Source organism: Oncorhynchus kisutch, linkage group LG15, assembly GCF_002021735.2.
Source record: "Oncorhynchus kisutch isolate 150728-3 linkage group LG15, Okis_V2, whole genome shotgun sequence".
NCBI classification, from domain to species: Eukaryota; Metazoa; Chordata; class Actinopteri; order Salmoniformes; family Salmonidae; genus Oncorhynchus; species Oncorhynchus kisutch.
Window position 1 is genome coordinate 74,355,016 of NC_034188.2, and position 19,569 is coordinate 74,374,584.

Sequence of the window (19,569 nt, forward strand, 5' to 3'; positions counted from 1 at the left end):
TACCTAGTGTACACACATCCCTCCCCTCTCCCCCACAGACCTATACCTAGTGTACACACCATTCCTCCCCTCTCCACCACAGACCTATATCTAGTGTACACACCATCCCTCCCCTCTCCACCACAGACCTATATCTAGTGTACACACCATCCCTCCCCTCTCCACCACAGACCTATACCTAGTGTACACACCATCCCTCCCCTCTCCACCACAGACCTATATCTAGTGTACACACCATTCCTCCCCTCTCCCCCACAGACCTATACCTAGTGTACACACCATCCCTCCCCTCTCCACCACAGACCTATACCTAGTTTACACACCATCCCTCCCCTCTCCCCCACAGGTCTATAGAGTTATACTGATTACATAGATAATGAGAGAGAGAGAGAGCAGAGAGAGAGAGAGATGAACCTGGAGAAGAATCCCCTAAGCAAGCTGGTCCTGGGTCTCTGTTCACAAACACAAACACACCCTACAGAGCCCCAGGACAGCAGCACAATTAGACCCAACCAAATCATGAGAAAACAAAAAGATAATTACTTGACACATTGGAAAGAATTAACAAAAGAACAGAGCAAACTAGAATGCTATTTGGCCCTAAACAGAGAGTACACAGTGGCAGAATACCTGACCACTGTGACTGACCCAAAATTAAGGAAAGCTTTGACTATGTACAGACTCAGTGAGCATAGCCTTGCTATTGAGAAAGGCCGCCGTAGGCAGACATGGCTCTCAAGAGAAGACAGGCTATGTGCTCACTGCCCACAAAATGAGGTGGAAACTCCGCTGCACTTCCTAACCTCCTGCTCAATGTATGACCATATTAGAGTGACATATTTCCCTCAGATTACACAGATCCACAAAGAATTCGAAAACAAATCAAATTTTGAAAAACTCCCATATCTACTGGGTGAAATTCCACAGTGTGCCATCACAGCAGTAAGATTTGTGACCTGTTGCCACGAGAAAAGGGCAACCAGTGAAGAACAAACACCATTGTAAATACAACCCATATTTATGCTTATTTATTTTACCTTGTGTCCTTTACCATTTGTACACTGTTAAAACACTGTATATATATATATATAATATGACATTTGTTTTATGTCTTTATTGTTTTGAAACTTCTGTATGTGTAATGTTTACTGTTCATTTTGATTGTTTATTTCACTTTATATATTATCTACCTCACTTGCTTTGGCAATGTTAACACGTTTCCCATGCCAATAAAGCCCTTGAATTGAATTGAATTGAGAGAGAGAGAGAGAGAGAGAGAGAGAGAGGGAGCAGAAAGAGAGAGAGTGGGGAGACAGAGAGGACAAAGGAAGGGGAAGACGAGGGAGAGAGGTTCTGAGAGACAGGGCATGAACTGGAGGGAGATCAGAGATTTAGAAGGAGAATGGGAAATGAAGGAAAAGGGGAAACGGATGAGAATACTTTAAAAGAGAGAAGAGAAATAGAAGAAAAGAGAGGAATAGAGGAATAGAGTGTAGAGACAGGACAGAAAGGGGAGGATGAGGAATAGAGTGTAGAGACAGGACAGAAAGGGGAGGATGAGGGAGAGAGTGTAGAGACAGGACAGAAAGGGGAGGATGAGGAATAGAGTGTAGAGACAGGACAGAAAGGGGAGGATGAGGGAGAGAGTGTAGAGACAGGACAGAAAGGGGAGGATGAGGAATAGAGTGTAGAGACAGGACAGAAAGGGGAGGATGAGGAATAGAGTGTAGAGACAGGACAGAAAGGGGAGGATGAGGGAGAGAGTGTAGAGACAGGACAGAAAGGGGAGGATGAGGAATAGAGTGTAGAGACAGGACAGAAAGGGGAGGATGAGGAATAGAGTGTAGAGACAGGACAGAAAGGGGAGGATGAGGGAGAGAGTGTAGAGACAGGACAGAAAGGGGAGGATGAGGAATAGAGTGTAGAGACAGGACAGAAAGGGGAGGATGAGGAATAGAGTGTAGAGACAGGACAGAAAGGGGAGGATGAGGGAGAGAGTGTAGAGACAGGACAGAAAGGGGAGGATGAGGGAGAGAGTGTAGAGACAGGACAGAAAGGGGAGGATGAGGGAGAGAGTGTAGAGACAGGACAGAAAGGGGAGGATGAGGGAGAGAGTGTAGAGACAGGACAGAAAGGGGAGGATGAGGAATAGAGTGTAGAGACAGGACAGAAAGGGGAGGATGAGGGAGAGAGTGTAGAGACAGGACAGAAAGGGGAGGATGAGGAATAGAGTGTAGAGACAGGACAGAAAGGGGAGGATGAGGGAGAGAGTGTAGAGACAGGACAGAAAGGGGAGGATGAGGGAGAGAGTGTAGAGACAGGACAGAAAGGGGAGGATGAGGGAGAGAGTGTAGAGACAGGACAGAAAGGGGAGGATGAGGGAGAGAGTGTAGAGACAGGACAGAAAGGGGAGGATGAGGGAGAGAGTGTAGAGAAAGGACAGAAAGGGGAGGATGAGGGAGAGAGTGTAGAGACAGGACAGAAAGGGGAGGATGAGGAATAGAGTGTAGAGACAGGACAGAAAGGGGAGGATGAGGGAGAGAGTGTAGAGACAGGACAGAAAGGGGAGGATGAGGGAGAGAGTGTAGAGACAGGACAGAAAGGGGAGGATGAGGGAGAGAGTGTAGAGACAGGACCGAAAGGGGAGGATGAGGAATAGAGTGTAGAGACAGGACAGAAAGGGGAGGATGAGGGAGAGAGTGTAGAGACAGGACAGAAAGGGGAGGATGAGGAATAGAGTGTAGAGACAGGACAGAAAGGGGAGGATGAGGGAGAGAGTGTAGAGACAGGACAGAAAGGGGAGGATGAGGAATAGAGTGTAGAGACAGGACAGAAAGGGGAGGATGAGGGAGAGAGTGTAGAGACAGGACAGAAAGGGGAGGATGAGGGAGAGAGTGTAGAGACAGGACAAAAAGGGGAGGATGAGGGAGAGACTGTAGAGACAGGACAGAAAGGGGAGGATGAGGGAGAGAGTGTAGAGACAGGACAGAAAGGGGAGGATGAGGGAGAGAGTGTAGAGACAGGACAGAAAGGGGAGGATGAGGGAGAGAGTGTAGAGACAGGACAGAAAGGGGAGGATGAGGGAGAGAGTGTAGAGACAGGACAGAAAGGGGAGGATGAGGGAGAGAGTGTAGAGACAGGACAGAAAGGGGAGGATGAGGGAGAGAGTGTAGAGATTGGACAGAAAGGGGAGGATGAGGAATAGAGTGTAGAGACAGGACAGAAAGGGGAGGATGAGGAATAGAGTGTAGAGACAGGACAGAAAGGGGAGGATGAGGGAGAGAGTGTAGAGACAGGACAGAAAGGGGAGGATAAGGGAGAGACTGTAGAGACAGGACAGAAAGGGGAGGATGAGGGAGAGAGTGTAGAGACAGGACAGAAAGGGGAGGATGAGGAATAGAGTGTAGAGACAGGACAGAAAGGGGAGGATGAGGAATAGAGTGTAGAGACAGGACAGAAAGGGGAGGATGAGGGAGAGAGTGTAGAGACAGGACAGAAAGGGGAGGATGAGGGAGAGAGTGTAGAGACAGGGCAGATAGGGGAGGATGAGGAATAGAGTGTAGAGACAGGACAGAAAGGGGAGGATGAGGGAGAGAGTGTAGAGACAGGACAGAAAGGGGAGGATGAGGAATAGAGTGTAGAGACAGGACAGAAAGGGGAGGATGAGGGAGAGAGTGTAGAGACAGGACAGAAAGGGGAGGATGAGGGAGAGAGTGTAGAGACAGGACAGAAAGGGGAGGATGAGGAATAGAGTGTAGAGACAGGAAAGAAAGGGGAGGATGAGGAATAGAGTGTAGAGACAGGACAGAAAGGTCAGGATGAGGGAGAGAGTGTAGAGACAGGACAGAAAGGGGAGGATGAGGGAGAGAGTGTAGAGACAGGACAGAAAGGGGAGGATGAGGGAGAGAGTGTAGAGACAGGGCAGAAAGGGGAGGATGAGGAATAGAGTGTAGATACAGGACAGAAAGGGGAGGATGAGGGAGAGAGTGTAGAGACAGGACAGAAAGGGGAGGATGAGGGAGAGGGAGATTGTTTGAAAACCTTTAGCTGCAGCCCTTCTGAGAAGGAAAGGACAACTCACTCCATCACACTCTACTGACACACACACTACAGACAGACAGACAGGCATACAGACACTACTGCTGACATACACACTCCTGACAGACAAACACACACACACACTACTGCTGACACACACACACACACACTCGTCCACACACTCGTCCACAACACGCATTCCTCCCGTGAGTATAAACCCCAGCTTTGATCCCTTCCACACTCCATAGAGCCGTCTCACTCACCCTGTCTCCTATGCCATGCTCCAACACTCACCTTCGCCCCCTGACCCTGCCCTGACCTTGTCCAGGCACTCCCTCAATATCACCCTGCCCTGCCTGTCTTTCAACCCGATGGAGGAGGCTTGTTTCTGCGTAGAGATTTATCGTCCCAGACATCCCAGAGGTCACTGAAATATAAAGAAATATATTAAAAAGTAAAACCATGTATCAAGCTAAGTAAAAACAAGGAACAGTCTACACTCCTGTCGAATCAAGAAACAGTCTACACTCCTGTCGAATCAAGAAACAGTCTACACTCCTGTCGAATCAAGAAACAGTCTACACTACTGTCAAATCAAGAAAGAGTCTACCCTACTGTCAAATCAAGAAAGGGTAGACACTCTTGTCGAATCAAGAAACAGTCTACACTACTGTCAAATCAAGAAACAGTCTACACTACTGTCAAATCAAGGAACAGCCTACACTACTGTCAAATCAAGAAATGGTCTACACTCTTGTCGAATCAAGAAACAGTCTACACTACTGTCAAATCAAGAAACAGTCTACCCTACTGTCAAATCAAGGAACAGTCTACCCTACTGTCAAATCAAGAAACAGTCTACCCTACTGTCAAATCAACAAACAGTCTACCCTACTGTCAAATCAAGAAACAGTCTACCCTACTGTCAAATCAAGAAACGGTCTATCCTACTGTCAAATCAAGAAACAGTCTACACTACTGTCAAATCAAGAAACAGTCTACCCTACTGTCAAATCAAGAAACAGCCTACCCTACTGTCAAATCACGAAACAGTCTACCCTACTGTCAAATCAAGGAACAGTCTACCCTACTGTCAAATCAAGAAACAGACTACACTACTGTCAAATCAAGAAACAGTCTACACTACTGTCAAATCAAGGAACAGCCTACACTACTGTCAAATCAAGAAACAGACTACACTACTGTCAAATCAAGAAACAGTCTACACTACTGTCAAATCAAGGAACAGCCTACACTACTGTCAAATCAAGGAACAGCCTACACTACTGTCAAATCAAGAAACAGACTACACTACTGTCAAATCAAGAAACAGTCTACCCTACTGTCAAATCAAGAAACATTCTACCCTACTGTCAAATCAAGGAACAGCCTACACTACTGTCAAATCAAGAAACAGTCTACACTACTGTCAAATCAAGAAACAGTCTACCCTACTGTCAAATCAAGAAACAGTCTACCCTACTGTCAAATCAAGAAACAGTCTACCCTACTGTCAAATCAAGAAACAGTCTACACTAATGTCAAATCAAGAAACAGTCTACACTACTGTCAAATCAAGAAACAGTCTACACTACTGTCAAATCAAGAAACAGTCTACCCTACTGTCAAATCAAGAAACAGTCTACCCTACTGTCAAATCAAGAAACAGTCTACCCTACTGTCAAATCAAGAAACAGTCTACACTACTGTCAAATCAAGAAACAGTCTACCCTACTGTCAAATCAAGAAACAGTCTACACTACTATCAAATCAAGAAACAGTCTACACTACTGTCAAATCAAGAAACAGTCTACCCTACTGACAAATCAAGGAACAGTCTACCCTACTGTCAAATCAAGAAACAGTCTACCCTACTGTCAAATCAAGAAACAGTCTACACTACTGTCAAATCAAGAAACAGTCTACACTACTGTCAAATCACAACACAGTCTACACTACTGTCAAAACAAGAAACAGTCTACCCTACTGTCAAATCAAGAAACAGTCTACACTACTATCAAATCAAGAAACAGTCTACACTACTGTCAAATCAAGAAACAGTCTACACTACTGTCAAATCAAGAAACAGTCTACCCTACTGTCAAATCAAGAAACAGTCTACCCTACTGTCAAATCAAGAAACAGTCTACACTACTGTCAAATCAAGGAACAGCCTACACTACTGTCAAATCAAGGAACAGCCTACACTACTGTCAAATCAAGAAACAGACTACACTACTGTCAAATCAAGAAACAGTCTACCCTACTGTCAAATCAAGAAACATTCTACCCTACTGTCAAATCAAGGAACAGCCTACACTACTGTCAAATCAAGAAACAGCCTACACTACTGTCAAATCAAGGAACAGTCTACCCTACTGACAAATCAAGGAACAGTCTACCCTACTGTCAAATCAAGAAACAGTCCACCCTACTGTCAAATCAAGAAACAGTCTACACTACTGTCAAATCAAGAAACAGTCTACACTACTGTCAAATCACAACACAGTCTACACTACTGTCAAAACAAGAAACAGTCTACACTACTGTCAAATCAAGAAACAGTCTACACTACTGTCAAATCACGACACAGTCTACACTACTATCAAATCAAGAAACAGTCTACACTACTGTCAAATCAAGAAACAGTCTACCCTACTGACAAATCAAGGAACAGTCTACCCTACTGTCAAATCAAGAAACTGTCTACCCTACTGTCAAATCAAGAAACAGTCTACACTACTGTCAAATCAAGAAACAGTCTACACTACTATCAAATCAAGAAACAGTCTACACTACTGTCAAATCAAGAAACAGTCTACACTACTGTCAAATCAAGAAACAGTCTACCCTACTGTCAAATCAAGAAACAGTCTACCCTACTGTCAAATCAAGAAACAGTCTACCCTACTGTCAAATCAAGAAACAGTCTACACTAATGTCAAATCAAGAAACAGTCTACACTACTATCAAATCAAGAAACAGTCTACACTACTGTCAAATCAAGAAACAGTCTACACTACTGTCAAATCAAGAAACAGTCTACCCTACTGTCAAATCAAGAAACAGTCTACCCTACTGTCAAATCAAGAAACAGTCTACACTACTGTCAAATCAAGGAACAGCCTACACTACTGTCAAATCAAGAAACAGTCTACCATACTGTCAAATCAAGGAACAGCCTACACTACTGTCAAATCAAGAAACATCCTACACTACTGTCAAATCAAGGAACAGTCTACCCTACTGACAAATCAAGGAACAGTCTACCCTACTGTCAAATCAAGAAACAGTCTACACTACTGTCAAATCAAGGAACAGCCTACCCTACTGACAAATCAAGGAACAGTCTACCCTACTGTCAAATCAAGAAACAGTCTACCCTACTGTCAAATCAAGAAACAGTCTACACTACTGTCAAATCAAGAAACAGTCTACACTACTGTCAAATCACAACACAGTCTACACTACTGTCAAAACAAGAAACAGTCTACACTACTGTCAAATCAAGAAACAGTCTACACTACTGTCAAATCAAGAAACAGTCTACACTACTATCAAATCAAGAAACAGTCTACACTACTGTCAAATCAAGAAACAGTCTACCCTACTGTCAAATCAAGAAACAGTCTACACTACTATCAAATCAAGAAACAGTCTACACTACTGTCAAATCAAGAAACAGTCTACCCTACTGTCAAATCAAGAAACAGTCTACCCTACTGTCAAATCAAGAAACAGTCTACCCTACTGTCAAATCAAGAAACAGTGTACACTACTGTCACATCAAGAAACAGTCTACACTACTGTCAAATCAAGAAACAGTCTACCCTACTGTCAAATCAAGAAACAGTCTACACTACTGTCAAATCAAGAAACAGTCTACCCTACTGTCAAATCAAGAAACAGTCTACACTACTGTCAAATCAAGGAACAGCCTACACTACTGTCAAATCAAGGAACAGCCTACACTACTGTCAAATCAAGAAACAGACTACACTACTGTCAAATCAAGAAACAGTCTACCCTACTGTCAAATCAAGAAACAGTCTACCATACTGTCATATCAAGGAACAGCCTACACTACTGTCAAATCAAAAAACAGCCTACACTACTGTCAAATCAAGGAACAGTCTACCCTACTGACAAATCAAGGAACAGTCTATCCTACTGTCAAATCAAGAAACAGTCTACACTACTGTCAAATCAAGAAACAGTCTACACTACTGTCAAATCACAACACAGTCTACACTACTGTCAAAACAAGAAACAGTCTACACTACTGTCAAATCAAGAAACAGTCTACACTACTGTCAAATCACGACACAGTCTACACTACTATCAAATCAAGAAACAGTCTACACTACTGTCAAATCAAGAAACAGTCTACCCTACTGTCAAATCAAGAAACGGTCTACACTACTATCAAATCAAGAAACAGTCTACACTACTGTCAAATCAAGAAACAGTCTACACTACTGTCAAATCAAGAAACAGTCTACCCTACTGTCAAATCAAGAAACATTCTACCCTACTGTCAAATCAAGAAACAGTCTACACTACTGTCACATCAAGAAACAGTCTACACTACTGTCAAATCAAGAAACAGTCTACCCTACTGTCAAATCAAGAAACAGTCTACACTACTGTCACATCAAGAAACAGTCTACACTACTGTCAAATCAAGAAACAGTCTACCCTACTGTCAAATCAAGAAACAGTCTACACTACTGTCAAATCAAGAAACAGTCTACACTACTGTCAAATCAAGAAACAGTCTACCGTACTGTCAAATCAAGAAACAGTCTACCCTACTGTCAAATCAAGAAACAGTCTACCCTACTGTCAAATCAAGGAACAGTCTACACTATTGTCAAATCAAATAACAGTCTACACTGCTGTCAAATCAAGAAACAGCCTACACTACTGTCAAATCAAGGAACAGTCTACCCTTCTGTCACATCAAGAAACAGTCTACACTGCTGTCAAATCAAGAAACAGCCTACACTACTGTCAAATCAAGGAACAGTCTACCCTTCTGTCACATCAAGAAACAGTCTACACTACTGTCAAATCAAGGATGCACACAGGGGGCAAAATTACTTTGGAGCATTGATTTTAGGACATGGAGATACGTTTTACAGCCTCAAGTGACAATAAGCTCATGCAGTGCAGTTTCTAGGCATAAGGGACATAAGTGGACGCTAGGGGGCCAAAGAAACAAAACTTGCTTTGAGCCCCTAAAATGCTAGAAATGTCCCTGAGCTTCTGATATCAAATAAGGTTTGATATGAGAGAAAGGAGCGATAGGGAGCGAAAAGCTACTTGAGACAGTGGCTTGTCCATTGATGTGCCTAATGGAACATCAACAGACACAAACGCACGGCGTGCATGAACACACACACACACACACACACACACAGCGTGCATTCACCGGTTGGCATTGATGGCCCACATGAAACAGTGTGTGTACGGAAAGGTAATATTTATGAAACGCTGGAAAACAATAAGGACAGAAGACTGGAGCGGTGAACAGGGTGTCCCTTTGATGTTGCTTGATGTCTCTTTTTTACGTAGAGAGGTATGGAGAAGGATGGAGGGATGAGAGGGGAAGATAGAGAGAGCATGCATGAAAGCCTCATCAGACTGATGGTTTTGTATAAAACATAAACATTCACAGATGAACTAACTAACTAACTTCTGATCTGACATTTCCCATCAGACAGAAAGCTGTTGTCTCCATCGAAAACTCCTGTACAATATGTTTATCTTATACTCACACATACTGTACACATACTTATACAGACGGATCCTATACAGTACACACACAGACCCCTACACAAATCAAATCAAATCAAATCAAATTTATTTATATAGCCCTTCGTACATCAGCTGATATCTCAAAGTGCTGTACAGAAACCCAGCCTAAAACCCCAAACAGCAAGCAATGCAGGTGTAGAAGCACACACACTCATACAGACAGACCTTACACAGCACACACACAGACCCCTACACAGACTCATACAGACAGACCTTATACAGCACACACACAGACCCCTACACAGACTCATACAGACAGACCTTATACAGCACACACACAGACCCCTACACAGACTCATACAGACAGACCTTATACAGCACACACACAGACCCCTACACAGACTCATACAGACAGACCTTATACAGCACACACACAGACCCCTACACAGACTCATACAGACAGACCTTATACAGCACACACACAGACCGCTACACACTAGTGGTGCACATGTCAGGTGTTTGTTCACCCTCACCCATCCGCAACCGCCCTGACTTTACAGTTTGTGATAAAGATACAATTTGAAAAACCCAGCGGCGTTGCTGTTCTTGACACAAACCGGTGCACCTGGCACCTACCACCATACCCTGTTCAAAGGCACCTACTACCATACCCTGTTCAAAGGCACCTACTACCATACCATGTTCAAAGGCACCTACTACCATACCCTGTTCAAAGGCACCTACCACCATACCCTGTTCAAAGGCACCTACTACCATACCCTGTTCAAAGGCACCTACTACCATACCCTGTTCAAAGGCACCTACTACCATACCCTGTTCAAAGGCACCTACTACCATACCCTGTTCAAAGGCACCTACTACCATACCCTGTTCAAAGGCACCTACTACCATACCCTGTTCAAAGGCACCTACTACCATACCCTGTTCAAAGGCACCTACTACCATACCCTGTTCAAAGCACTTCAATATGTTGTCTTGCCCATTCACTGTCTGAATGGTACACGCAAAATTAATGTCTCAATTGTCTCAAGGCTAAAACTCCTTCTGTAGTCCTTTCCTGCAGTCAAATTAACCAGTGGCTTCAATGCTGACAATCCAGTGTTTATATATCAAAAATAATTATTATATTTCTGTTTTCTGTGATGTATATAGTAAAGTGTAATATAGGGATGCAAACTCAAAATGTTATCTTTTTTTGATGCCCATAACCATGTGTGTGAGGTGTATCCTTTTGTTTCAAAGGTGATATGTTTAAGCCTACCAATAAACACTTTGCGACCCTGATTTAGCCCACTGCAGTAAAATATTAACCTGTCTCCTCCCCTTCATCTGCAGTGATAGAAGTGTATTTAACAAATAACATTGATAAGGTATCATAGCTTTCACCTGTATTCACATGGTCAGTCTAGGTCTTGGAAAGACCTAGACTGACTCTCAGTGTATGTACTCTCAGTGTATGTTACCCTAGAAGACTAAATAAACCCTTGCTCACCAGAATAATGTCATAAATCTATAGAATTAATGCTTCAATATAGTTAACATCAGTAAAGTTCTCTGTCATCTATGCTTCTTCCCCATGCAAAAACGTTTAGGGACCGGGTAGATAATGTATTAACTCAAAAGAATGTGGTAACGATTTTCTGTTCAAAATGTCCAAATTACATCAGTTTGACTAGTTGTAAGGAAATAAAAAGCTGTGAAAATGACCAAACATGTTTCTGATAAGATTTCAGTTCGGCTTGTTTTCATATTTTATGTGGTTGAAATACTATCAGCTTTTAATATGCTGATAAAGATAGATACAGTCTGGAGAGGTGCTAACTGAGATTTCACATTCTGTCAAGATGCTAACTGAGAATTCACATTCTCTCAAGATGCTACCTGAGAATTCACATTCTCTCAAGATGCTAACTGAGTTTTCACATACTCTCAAGATGCTAACTGAGCATTCACATTCTCTCAAGATGCTACCTGAGAATTCACATTCTCTCAAGATGCTAACTGAGCATTCACATTCTCTCAAGATGCTAACTGAGAGTTCACATTCTCTCAAGATGCTAACTGAGAATTCACATTCTCTCAAGATGCTAACTGAGAATTCACATTCTCTCAAGATGCTACCTGAGAATTCACATTCTCTCAAGATGCTAACTGAGCATTCACATTCTCTCAAGATGCTAATACAAAGAAATCATATTTATCCACTTTATCCTTTTCCGAGTCAAAATGTTGCCTACATGTTGCCTACATTTGGTTTGTAATTTTACTGCAAGAAATGCTTAATTCTGCAGGAGTTATTCAACTCTAAAAGTCTATGCTGTGAGGGGAGATTCTACTAAGCTAGCATATGGAATTGGTTTAAGATGGCCATACCATGGATCATTTAGCTATTTTGATTTGTAGGAGCCCTTTAGGTATATATAAAAAATATAAAACAATCACTTGATAAAATATTGAACTTGGCCTTTAGTACTAGAGCCCACAGAAATGCATTTAATAACACATTCATAAATGGCAAAAAAAATAAATCATATGGAATAAAGTTTTGAAGTGTCTGTCCTATATATAGGATATATATATATATTACTCTTTATTTTTGTTGGCATAAAACTACCTCCGTACCTCCATTCATGTGTATAGGTTACCTTCAGACGATTCCGTGACACTTGTGGGGGATGTATAGTAAAACTGAGAACACCATCATATTCGTGAGTCTCCCCTTTCCACAATGGGGTCATATTCGTGAGTCTCCCCTTTCCACAATGGGGTCATATTCGTGAGTCTCCCCTTTCCACAATGGGGTCATATTCGTGAGTCTCCCCTTTCCACAATGGGGTCATATTTGTGAGTCTCCCCTTTCCACGATGGGGTCATATTCGTGAGTCTCCCCTTTCCACATGGGGTCATATTAGTGAGTCTCCCCTTTCCACAATGGGGTCATATTAGTGAGTCTCCCCTTTCCACAATGGGGTCATATTAGTGAGTCTCCCCTTTCCACATGGGGTCATATTAGTGAGTCTCCCCTTTCCACAATGGGGTCATATTAGTGAGTCTCCCCTTTCCACAATGGGGTCATATTAGTGAGTCTCCCCTTTCCACAATGGGGTCATATTAGTGAGTCTCCCCTTTCCACAATGGGGTCATATTAGTGAGTCTCCCCTTTCCACAATGGGGTCATATTCGTGAGTCTCCCCTTTCCACAATGGGGTTATATTAGTAGCTCAAACGGTTTGGATGCTACAGACAGAAGATGACATATCAGCATTACCGACTTCAGACTTCAGATGAGTCCCATGGGCAAAACGGAGAACATCATCTTTCCATAGAGTGGTCGGAAGGCCAACATAAGCGTAGCTCAGTCACGTTCCATGGCAGATGTGGAAGGCCAACATAAGCGTAGCTCAGTCACGTTCCATGGCAGATGTGGAAGGCCAACATAAGCGTAGCTCAGTCACGTTCCATGGCAGATGTGGAAGGCCAACATAAGCGTAGCTCAGTCACGTTCCATGGCAGATGTGGAAGGCCAACATAAGCGGATGTGGTGGATTGAGTCGCAGCCCATTCAAACAAAAACTGATATCTCTCATATAAACTGACAGATTTTGATGGCGATTTTTGTATTATGTTGCTTAGATTGCCTATTTAAATAAAGGTTAAATAAAATACAAAAAATAAACTTAGATTGAAGCACGGGTGTCAATAAATTCTTACGGATTGTAAAGCTATGTGAGAGGTGATAGACCTACAGTAGGTGTCCAGATTTAACCCATCTGAACAGTAGGCTACAATTCACTTGAATTCCCAAACAGAACACAGAACACATTTTTTTAAATTATCGATACATGCAATGACTTGTTCAACAACAAATCTTCATCTAATCGAGGCTACAGAAAGGCATGTCAGGTTGAGGTGCTCAGTGTAGGTTTATCTACAGGTCTTGGTGGTCCAATGGGGAAAGCGCCATGTCATATAAAATATACAAGTAGATTTATAAATATACACCGGCAATAGCCCAAAAGAAATAGCCTCTGTATCAGGCTTAATCTGTTCCATCTGAGAAACTAAATTGAACAGGAGCTCAAACTGGCAGGCTTACATAATAAGCATTTGGCCCCCAGGACCATACAATTACCCAATTGGCAATTACAACCAATAAACTGGTTCTACAATGTAAAAGGCAATTTCAGCATCCGTTGTTACATTGGTACGTTCATCTTAACCAGACAATGACTATTAATGATATTCCAACACCATCCATACATGGAACAATCATTTTCTCTTATTCAACATTCTGACTACAAAGTGTGGAGCGCAGGCCACGTAGCCTATTTCTATGCGCACTAAGGCATGTGCACTCCTATTACAGCAACAAAAATCACAGAGACATTGGACACAGACACAAGTTCTCCGACATAACCCGAGCAATATGAACAAAGGAAACCATACATTGAATTAAACAAACATTACTTCTACCTCGTGAGTCTTGCGAAAGTAAATGTGCACTGTAAACATTGCGCCAACTCAGAGCAGGGTAAGAAATGGTTGGCTACAAAATGAAAATGTATGGTATAGGCCTATCAAACATGAAATAGAAATGTCTACGTGTTACAATAAACAGTAAGGTAATGTAATGATGAAACACTAGCAATTATTGTAGTATTCGATGGAATATACAGTCAAAAGTTTTAGAACACCTACGCATTCAAGGGTTTTTCTTTATTTTTGCTATTTTCTAAATTTTGTAGAATAATAGTGAAGACATCAAAACTATGAAATAACACATATGGAATCATGTAGTAACCAAACAAGTGTTAAACAAATCTAAATATATCTTACATTTGAGATTCTTCAAATAGCCACCCTTCGCCTTGATGACAGCTTTGCACAATCTTGGCATTCTATCAACCAGCTTCACCTGGAATGCTTGTCATGAAGGAGTTCCCACATATGCTGAGCACTTGTTGGCTGCTTTACCTTAACTCTGCGGTCCAACTCAACCAACACCCTTTCAATTTGGTTGCGGTCAGGTGATTGTGGAGGCCAGGTCATCTGATGCAGCACTCCATCACTCTCCTTCATGGTAAAATAGCCCTTACACAGCCTGGAGGTGTGTTGGGTCATTGTCCTGTTGAAAAAAAAAGTTTGTCCCACTGAGGCCAAACCAGATGGGTTGGTGTATCGCTGCGGAATGCTGTGGTAGCCTTGCTGGTGAATTCTAAATAAATCAGACAGTGTCACCAGCAAAGCACCCCCACGCCATAGCACCTCCTCCTCCGTGCTTTACGGTGGGAAATACACATGCGGAGATCATCTGTTCACCCACCCCGTATCTCACAAAGACACGGCGGTTGGAACCAAAAACCTCGAATTTGGACTCCAGACCAAAGGACAAATTTCCACCGGTCTAATGTCCGTTGCTCGTGTTTCTTGGCCCAAGCAAGTCTCTTCTTCTTATTGATGTCCTTAGTAGTGGATTCTTTGCAGCAATTTGACCATGAACGCCTGAGTCTCCAATTAACAGTTGATGTTGAGATGGGTCTGTTAGTTGAACTCTGTGAAGCATTTATTTGGGCTGCAATTTCTGAGCCAGGTAACTCCAATGAACTTATCCTCTGCAGCAGAGGTACCTCTGTGTCTTCCATTCCTGTGGCGGTCCTCATGAGAGCCAGTTTCATCATCGTGTTTGATGGTTTTTGCGACGGCACTTGAGAAACTTTCAAAGTTCTGGACATTTTCCATATTGACTGACCTTCATGTCTTAAAGTAATGATGGACTGTCATTTCAGTTCGCATTTTTGAGCTGTTCTTGCATTAATATGGACTTGGTCTTTTACCAAATAGGGCTTTCTTCTGTATATCCCCCTACCTTGTCACAACACAACTGATTGGCTCAAACGCATTAAGGAGGAAAGAAATTCCACAATTTAACTCTTGACAAGGCACACGTGTTAATTGAAATAAATTCCGGGTGACTAACTCATGAAGCTGGTTGAGAGAATGTCAAGCGTGTGCAAACATGTCATCAAGGCGAAGGGTGGCTATTCGAATAATCTTTTTTGGTTACTACATGATTCCATATGTGTTATTTTATAGTTTTGATGACGTCACTATTATTCTACAATGTAGAAAATAGTAGAAATAAAGAAAAACCTTTGAATGAGTAGGTGTTCTAAAACGTTTGACTGGTAGTGTATGTTTCCCACATAGGGCCTGTGTTTAAACATGTGAAAGCAACAGCAAATACTTCACAAAAAAATCTAAATGCAAGCTTCATAAGTAAATTATCAATATCAAGCAATTGCTACATAGCAAAAGACCAGTAGACCTATGCCAGTAATTGCTGCCCCATTGCTCATATCAAATCATATTGATCACATACACATGGTTAGCAGTCATTAATGCGAGTGTAGCAAATTGCTTGTGCTTCTAGTTCCGACAGTGCAGTAATATTGAACAAGTAATCTAACAATTCACAAGTAATCTAACAATTCCACAACAACTACCCAATTCACACAAATCTAAGTAAGGGATGGAATAAGAATATACAGTTTAAGTCGGAAGTTTCAATAAACTTAGGTTGGTCATTAAAACTTGTTTTTCAACCACTCCACATGTTAAACAAACTATTATTTTGGCAAGTTGGTTAGGACATTTACTTTGTGCATGACACAAGTAACTTTTACAACAATTGTTTACAGAGAGATTATTTCACTTATAATTCACTGTATCACATTTCCAGTGGGTCAGAAGTTTATATACACTAAGTTGACTGTGCCTTTAAACACCTTGGAATATTCCAGAAAATGATGTCATGGCTTTAGAAGTTCTGTCTGCTAGAGATGAATTTACTTTAGTGCGAAAAGTGCAAATCAATCCCAGAACAACAGCACAGGACCTTGTGAAGATGCTGGAGGAAACAGGTACAAGTATCTATATCCACAGTAAAACGAGTCCTATATCAACATAACCTGAAAGGCCGCTCAGCAAGGAAGAAGCCACTGCTCAAAAACCGCCATAACAAAAGCCAGACTATGATTTGTAACTGCGCATGGGGACAAAGATCGTACTTTTTGGAGAAATGTCATCTGGTCTGATGAAACAAAAATAGGACTGTTTGGCCATAATGACCATCGTTATGTTTGCTGGAAAAAGGGGGAGGCTTGCAAGCTGAAGAACACCATCCCAACGATGAAGCACAGCGGTGGCAGCATCATGTTGTGGAGGTGCTTTGCTGCAGGAGGGACTGGTGCAAAAAATATATATCTGGATGTATTGAAGCAACATCTCAAGACATCAGTCAGGAAGTTAAAGCTTGGTCGCAAATGGGTCTTCCAAATAGACAATGACTCCAAGCACACTTCCAAAGTTGTGGCAAAACGGCTTAAGGACAACAAAGTCAATGTATTGGAGTGGCCATCACAAAGCCCTGACCTCAATCCCATAGAAAATGTGTGGGCAGAACTGAAAAAGCATGTGTGAGCAAGGAGGCCTACAAACCTGACTCAGTTACACCAGCTCTGTCAGGAGGAATGGGCCAAAATTCACCCAACTTATTGTGGAAAGCTTGTGGAAAGCTGCCCGAAATGTTTGACCCATGTTTAACAATTTAAAGACAATGCTACCAAATACTAACTGACCCACTGGGAAAGTGATGATATAAATAAAAGCTGAAAGCAATCATTTTTCTAATATTTCACATTCTTAAACTAAAGTGGTGATCCTAACTGACCTAAGACAGGTAATTTTTACTACGATTAAATGTCAGGAATTAGAAAACTGAGTTTAAATGTATTTGGCGAAGGTGTATGTAAACTTCCGACTTCAACTGAACTGTACTTGATCAAATACAAATCTTAGAATGAACTATTAAAGACTTACAGAAACCACTGGATTCTCCGATTACATTGAATGAACTCCAGGACAATTACAAACCCTACAAAAGACCTGGGTGTAGATGGTATCGTAAATGAAATGATAGTATATACAGACAACAAATTCCAATTGGCTATAATGGAACTCTTCAACAGCCTCAGCTCTGGCATCTTCCACAATATTTGGATCCGAAGACTGATCGCCCCAATCCAAATCCACAAAAGTGGAGACAAATTTGATCCCAATAACTACCGTGGGATATCAGTAACAGCAGACTCATACATTTCCTCAGTGAAAACAATGTTCTGAGCAAATGTCAAATTGGCTTTTTACCAAATAACCGTACCCTGCACACTCTAATTGGGAGCGGCAGGTAGCCTAGTGGTTAGAGCATCGGACCAGTAAACAAAAGGTTGCTAGATTGACTCCCCGAGCTGACAAGGTACAAATCTGTCCGTCTGCCCCTGAACAAGGCAGTTAATCCACTGTTCCTAGGCCATCCTTGAAAATAAGAATTTGTTCTTAACTGACTTACCTAGTTAAATAAACAAACAAAGGCAAAGTCTTCTCATGCTTTGTTGATTTCAAAAAAGCTTAAGACTCAATTTGGCATGAGGGTTTGCTATACAAATTGATGGAAAGTGGTGTTAGGGGAAAAACATACAACATTATAAAATACATGTACACAAAAAACAAGTGTGCAGTTAAAATGGACAAAAAACACATTTCTTTCCACAGGGCCAGGGGTGAGACAGGGATGCACCTTAAGCCCAACCCTCTTCAGCATATATATCAACAAATTGGTGAGGGCAATAGAAACGTCTATAGTATACGGCCTCACCCTACTAAAATCTGAAGTCAAGTGTCTACTGTTTGCTGATGATCTGACGCTTCTGTCCCCAAACAAGGAGTGCCTACAGCAGCACCTAGACCTTCTGCACAGATTCTGCCAGACCTGGGCCCTGAGAGACCTGGGCCCTGAGAGTACATCTCAGTAAGACAATAATAATGGTTCTAGAAAAGGTCCAGTTCCCAGGATCACCAACACAAATTCCATCTAGACAAGTTTGACCTAGAGCACACAACAAACTATACATACCATACTATACAACTAAACTATACATACCAACAAACTATACATCAGCTCCACAGGTAACTTCCACAAAGCTGTGAACAATCTGAGAGACAAGGCTTCTATGTCATCAAAAGGAACATAACATTTGACATACCAATTAGGATGTGGCAAAAAATACTTTAATCAGTTATAGAACCCATTGCCCTTTATGGTTGTGAGGTCTGGGGTCTGCTCACTAACCAAGAATTCACAAAATGGGACAAACTGTCACGTTCATCATAACGAGGAGACCAAGGCACAGCGTGATAAGAATACATACTTCTTTTAATGAGGAATAAACACAATAACCCACAAAACCAAAATGGAAAATGGCAACCTAAATACGATCCCCAATCAGAGACAATTTTATTTTTTTATTTTTTTATTTCACCTTTATTTAACCAGGTAGGCTAGTTGAGAACAAGTTCTCATTTGCAACTGCGACCTGGCCAAGATAAAGCATAGCAGTGTGAGCATACAACAAAGAGTTACACATGGAGTAAACAATTAACAAGTCAATAACACAGTAGAAAACAAAGGGGGGGGGGTCTATATACAATGTGTGCAAAAGGCATGAGGAGGTAGGCAAATAATTACAATTTTGCAGATTAACACTGGAGTGATAAATGATCAGATGGTCATGTACAGGTAGAGATATTGGTGTGCAGAAGAGCAGAAAAGTAAATAAATAAAAACAGTATGGGGCTGAGGTAGGTGAAAAGGGTGGGCTATTTACCAATAGACTATGTACAGCTGCAGCGATC